Consider the following 6000-nt stretch of genomic DNA (forward strand, 5'->3'; position numbering starts at 1 on the left):
AAGACTAAGAAGTTGTTGCAATAACTTAATGAGAAGTTTCTCATGAGTACTTCTAAGTACCTAAACTAAGTACCTCATTTTAAAAAGTGGTCCGAGTAGCTGGGCATGGTGGCACGCACACCTGTAATCCCAGCTACTAGAGAGGCTGAGGCAAGAGAATTGCTTGAACCCGGGAGGCGGAGGTTGCAGTGAGCCAAGATCGTGCCACTGCACTCCAGCCTGGATGACAGAGCGAGACTCCGTCAAAAAAAACAAACAAAAAAAAGGTGGTCTGAGGGCTGGGGAAGAAGAGCCAGATTTGAGAGCTAATTAGAAGGTTGAATTGAGGGCCTGCTGGGAAGGGAATCAGAGAGACGTAAAAGGACAAGGGGAGTCTTCGGTCTTGGTAGCCAGTCTTCGGTTTTGGTATCTCATCAAAAATTTGGATTGTTGGAGGAAATTCAAGTTTGAGGAAAATGATGGAACGTTCCTTTGGGGTTGCATTGCTTTTGAGATGCCCATGGACATACAAGAAAAAAAAAAATAGGACAACTGTATATTCTGGAGCCCAGAGGAGAGAGATCTGGAGTAGAGACGATTTTCAATCCATCCGCACATGAGCAGTAGTTCATCAATCATTCCTTACCCTTCTTCTGTTCATAGAGTTGGGCCATTGATGAAATACAGAATCCCTGACTTGCTCACTAATACACACACACACACGCATAGTATTGTGGTAATGGTAGTGCAGTTTTAGAACCTGGGGTTCTGCTCTTCCTTTGGAAGTGGTCTTTGAATATAATTTCAAACTATTCACAGAATATCAGATGCAGTTGTTCTTCCCCTTGTGAGAGAAGGCCCCATAAACGAAAGAGGATTTGACCAGCAAAAATATTTTTTACTTTCTAGTTTCTTTCAGAAATGTTCTTTCAGCTGGTTAAAATATTCTGAGCTTTATGAAAAGACAGAAGCCTATCTTCACTGCAGAACATTTTGATGAATCTAGATTCTGGGGTTTTACAATGATAGTTACAATTGTACTGACATTTGTTGAGCCGTTAGTATATCGCAGGCACTGGACTTTGTCAGAAAATATAGGGGATCTCTGTGGAACATCAGTGTTATTTACTGAGGATAATTTTCTTTCTTTTTTATTTTTTTAATCTATTTTTTATTTTTTTTTTTTACCCCCGAGACGGAGTCTTGCTCTGTCGCCCTGGCTGGAGTGCAATGGCGCGATCTCGGCTCACTGTAAACTCCGCCTCCTGGGTTCAAGCGATTCTCCTGCCTCAGTCTCCCGAGTAGCTGAGATTACAGGCGTGCAACACCACCTTGGCTAATTTTTTTGTATTTTTAGTACAGACGGGGTTTCGCCATGTTGGGCAGTTTCAAACTCCTGACCTCATGATCTGCCCGCCTTGGCCTTCCAAAGTGCTGGGATTACAGGCGTGAGCCACCGCGCCCGGCCTGAGGATAATTTTCTTACTAGGCAAAAATATGAGAATTGTAAAAGTTGTTGAAACATATTCCTGATTTGCATTATAAAAAAGACCCAAAGAACATTCTTAGCGTATCATGTATGTGCCTGAATTTGAAGTTTGTTGATTGCTTCCAAGTTTTATTCTTAAGATACGAATTCAGCTATTATTATATCCCTAATAAAAGGAGTACAATATGTGATGTATGGAAACATGTAAGACATTTAATGAGACTTTTTAGTACCTGTAGTCGTGGCCGAGTGGTTAAGGCGATGGACTAGAAATCCATTGGGGTCTCCCCGCGCAGGTTCGAATCCTGCCGACTACGGTAGTGGGCTTTTGCATCTTCAAGCAGGTTTCATCTGACCGATCGATATTTCACATGTAAAAAGGCTTTCGATCTTTTACAAGTTAACATCAAAATTTGCATCTTCAAGCAGGTTTCATCCGACCGATCGATATTTCACATGTAAAAAGGCTTTCGATCTTTTACAAGTTAACATCAAAATGGATTTCTTGGGGATTCAGGGCAGGACAATTTCAATTTATGTCTCAGAGGTCCTCAAAATGGATTTCTCATTGCCCAAAGTAAACCTTATCTCTGATCTTTTACAAGTTACATCATAATGGATATTTCATTGTTCAGGAAGGAATCATTGTGCACAAGGATGGATTTCTCATTACCCACGAAGGAATCATACTTCATGAGTAAACCAAGCCAAAGGAACAAATAAAACTATATTTTGTTTTAATTGGAGGGTTTTGGGTTCAAAATCCTTATGATCAGAAAGAAATAAAATTTCATATATTCATGTATAGGAGGACGCGGTAATCCCAAAACGTTTTTTTCTATAGGTATAACGCTTGTCTTCGTTCGTCGGAGGGCCAGTGGCGCAATGGATAACGCGTCTGACTACGGATCAGAAGATTCCAGGTTCGACTCCTGGCTGGCTCGCTTACTTTTGGTGGAAACTTTGAGGTTTACATAAATGCCCCTTCCCTGGGCACTTATATACATTTTATGTATTTTATTATTTTAATTTTTAAAAGAATTACACAAGATGACAAAAATTTTTATAATATAGACTCCAGCTTCAGTTCACTATTGTTTTACATACACAAGAGTTTTGTTTTTTTTTTAAATCACATCACTAAATTGCTAAGTTTCAGAACTGACCAATTTTCACATTGCTTGATAAAACTTAATACAGGGGAATTTTTTTTTCTTTTTTTGAGATGTATCACTGTGTCGCCCAGGCTGCAGAGCAGTGGCGCGATCTCAGCTCACCGCAACCTCTGCTTCCTGAGTTCAAGCGATTCTCCTAGTCTCAGCCTCCAGAGTAACTGGGGATTACAGGCATGTGCCACGACACCCAGCTAATTATTTCTGTATTTTTAATAGAGAGGAGGTTTCGCCATGTTGGCCAGGCTGGTCTGGAACTCCTGATCTCAAGTGATCAGCCCGCCTCGCCCTCCCAAAGTGCTAGATTACAGGCGTGAGCCACCACGTCCGTTTGGGAAAACCTTGTGTCATTCTGTGAGAGTTACGATTGAGAATTCACAAACAGAAAATTTCTAGATAGCAAACAATTTTGGTTTCTTTTCTATCCTTTTCGCATACACATAATTTCAAGAATCACTTGAAACAAAAATCAAGTCTCTTCTCTGCTCCCTGTCCTCTAGCAATTTTTAAAGTTATTGAAACATATTCCTGATTTGCATTATAGAAAACACCCAAAGAACATTCTCAGCTTACCACATATGCGCCTGAACTTGAAGTTTGTTGATTCCTTCTAAGTTTTGTTGGCAGGACGTGAACTCAGCTATTAAATTCCTGGTAAAGCGAGAGATACAATATGTGACATATAATAACATGTACGACGTTTAAGAAAACTTTTGGCACCTATAGTCGTGGCTGAGTGGTTAAGCCTACTTTCTAAACATTTAAATAGCTTATTTTAAAATTATTTACCTACATATCTCTAAATAATATGTTTGTATGGTCCTTCTGTTGACTTTATATAACAGGAGTAACTGGTTCACTTTCTTCTTCACACCCCAGGACCCCCGACACACACATGCTCCCTTTCTAAGTCTGCTCATATGGTTATAGCACAATACATGATACTTTAATATTTGTAGCTTAAAATATGACAACTTTATAAACATAATTCAACAAGTGGGCAAAGAAATACATTGTTAAGTTTTCCTTTCCTTGCAATTTTTATTTTTCCCCGGCATTAGTACATAATTGTCTTTTCTTGTTGTTTTACTGCTTAAGCTTCTAGACACTTTTCATTAATTCAACCCCAAGCATTTCGTCAGTTGTCTAAACATTTCTCCAAAAGTTCAAAAGCTTTGCACAGTCTGTAGATTTCATCCTACTGTAAACATGTCTCCTTATGCATCTGTATTAGTTTGAGTAAACAGAAAAATAAGAACAGGAAAAAAAGTGTCACCTACAGCCTGCTCAAATCTGGACATGTTACTATATGTCACATATGGTACCTCTCATTTTACTAGGGATTTAATAATACTAGGTGAGTTCGTGTCCTACCAATAAAACTCGGAAGGAATAGCTGAAATAACTTTTGAAGTTTGCTGTAAATGTTAGTGTTTGTAATTATGCAGAACGGCGGTTTAGAGTTTTTTCTTTGCTCTACCATTGACTAGCTGCATGACTTTGGGCAAGTTAGTTAACCTCTGCAAACCCCAACTTGCAGACAAACCCCAATTTGTCTCATTTGTAAAGTAAGAGTAATAGCAAGTATTTACTTCGTAGAATTGCGAGGAATAAATGATTCAGAACTTGGAATAGTGCATGGTATCTATTAACTGTTCAAACAATCAAAGCTAAAACTACTGCTTTTGTTATTTTTAATCTAATTAGGATAGTAATGTATTGCAACCAGAGATACAGATCTCTGAGAGAGGTGCAAATCATAATAAGTTCCCTTACGGTGTCCATGACAATTATACCAATTTCCTCCTCCAAGAGGTAGATCTATTTTTGGAAGGGGGAAAAACAAATCCACAAAACACTCCCTAGCAGAGGATGGTTTCGATCCATCGACCTCTGGGTTATGGGCCCAGCACGCTTCCGCTGCGCCACTCTGCTACACAAGTAAGAGATCCCAGAGCTAATAGTCACCTTTTTTCTAGCGTGTCAAGTTTCCAAATCGCAAAATTATGTCTTCTCTCTTTTTTTTTTTCCAGAGCAGTAATCTGTTCGTAATATGGCCAAAGGCTTAGACTACTACTAAGAAAAGAGTTAAAAAGAAATAGGAAAAAGGTTATTTTAGGTACACTTGTCCGATGTAATGTTTGTCACTGTGTATTGTGTGAATGTGTACAGTAAATACATAAGAGAAAATCTGCTAATATTTCAAATGTCATGTTTTAAAGTCATTGTAAGTTATAAAAATTTAAACACTTCTGAAGAAATAAACGTACTTTTCCTTTTTTCCATGTTGTAATTTGCTAATTCATAATCTGTAGGGGGTCTTGAGCCACATGTGGGGAAAAAAACGGCACATTCATGCACATTTTCAGATAATACTATAAGGGGGTTCACGGAATATCTAGCCTTCTCTGATGTAATGGTTCATTCCCTGTATGAATTTGAGAAAGTAACTGCATTCAGGTTTTCTGCCTCTGGAAATCAAGTGACTTCTTCCGTGATTTGCAGGGAGGGTTGAGGAAATCGCAGAGATCCAGGGAAGTTCTATGGAATCGCTTTAGCCTGGAAGAGCTGATCCAAATATGAAGCAGGTAAGCTTAGGTCATCCACTCAAACCAGACTATGTCTCTGCGAAGATCTGCTAAGCTTCTGAAGGTTGGAGAGACAGACATGGATGAAAAGATAAGGCCGCGGGCGTGGGAGTGAGTATGGAGAGAAGTCCAGGAGGGTTTAACAATAGGGATGAGTTGCTGAAGAGTATAATTCAGAATGTTTGCAATAAAAGAGTGAAAACGTCTCTATAAACCCGGAAATAAGCCCCAAAATACCATAACATATTCCTGTATATATCTGCCTACTAAAAAAAGAGAAGGGGATAGTTTTGAGGAGGCTAAAGTAACTGAGTATACAAGTGCCTAAGAGAAGCAGGAAAAGCAACTTTTTTCCCCCTGTAATATGTAATGTACCCCCCCCCCATACAGTTATCTGAGCCAGCAAGCTAAAAACTGTTGACCCCGACGTGATTTGAACACGCAACCTTCTGATCTGGAGTCAGACGCGCTACCGTTGCGCCACGAGGTCTCCGGGACACTCCCTTTTTATTTACCTGTCAATCTGATTCATGAAAATAATTTCGGTACTGGTGAAGACCAGGCAGCTATTAACAGATACAAAATAGTGCCTAGCTGCTTCTCTCTCGGTAAAATTGCTGTCCGCCCAATCACTGATTTTCTCTGCCTCCGAATTGCTTCATTTTCACCTGTTCTTGTTTATATTTCATTCCGTTTCTTACCTAGTTTTCCCTGTATATTGCAAATATAGACGTCTTGGGAGTTTCGTTGTTTTTATCTTTATAGAAATACA

General features: G+C 39.3%; 4 non-coding genes across 4 annotated transcripts; 2 read left to right on the forward strand and 2 right to left on the reverse strand.

The window, feature by feature from the left end:
- Window positions 1-1703: 1703 nt before the first annotated feature.
- Window positions 1704-1785, forward strand: TRNAS-AGA (transfer RNA serine (anticodon AGA)). Its single transcript has one exon. It is a non-coding gene; the product is annotated as a tRNA-Ser (tRNA).
- Window positions 1786-2339: 554 nt separating this feature from the next.
- TRNAR-ACG (transfer RNA arginine (anticodon ACG)) lies at window positions 2340-2412 on the forward strand. Its single transcript has one exon. It is a non-coding gene; the product is annotated as a tRNA-Arg (tRNA).
- Window positions 2413-4503: 2091 nt separating this feature from the next.
- On the reverse strand, window positions 4504-4575 carry TRNAM-CAU (transfer RNA methionine (anticodon CAU)). The gene has a single exon. It is a non-coding gene; the product is annotated as a tRNA-Met (tRNA).
- Window positions 4576-5646: 1071 nt separating this feature from the next.
- On the reverse strand, window positions 5647-5718 carry TRNAW-CCA (transfer RNA tryptophan (anticodon CCA)). The gene has a single exon. It is a non-coding gene; the product is annotated as a tRNA-Trp (tRNA).
- Window positions 5719-6000: the final 282 nt, after the last annotated feature.

Source organism: Pan paniscus, chromosome 5, assembly GCF_029289425.2.
Source record: "Pan paniscus chromosome 5, NHGRI_mPanPan1-v2.0_pri, whole genome shotgun sequence".
Classification (NCBI taxonomy): domain Eukaryota; kingdom Metazoa; phylum Chordata; class Mammalia; order Primates; family Hominidae; genus Pan; species Pan paniscus.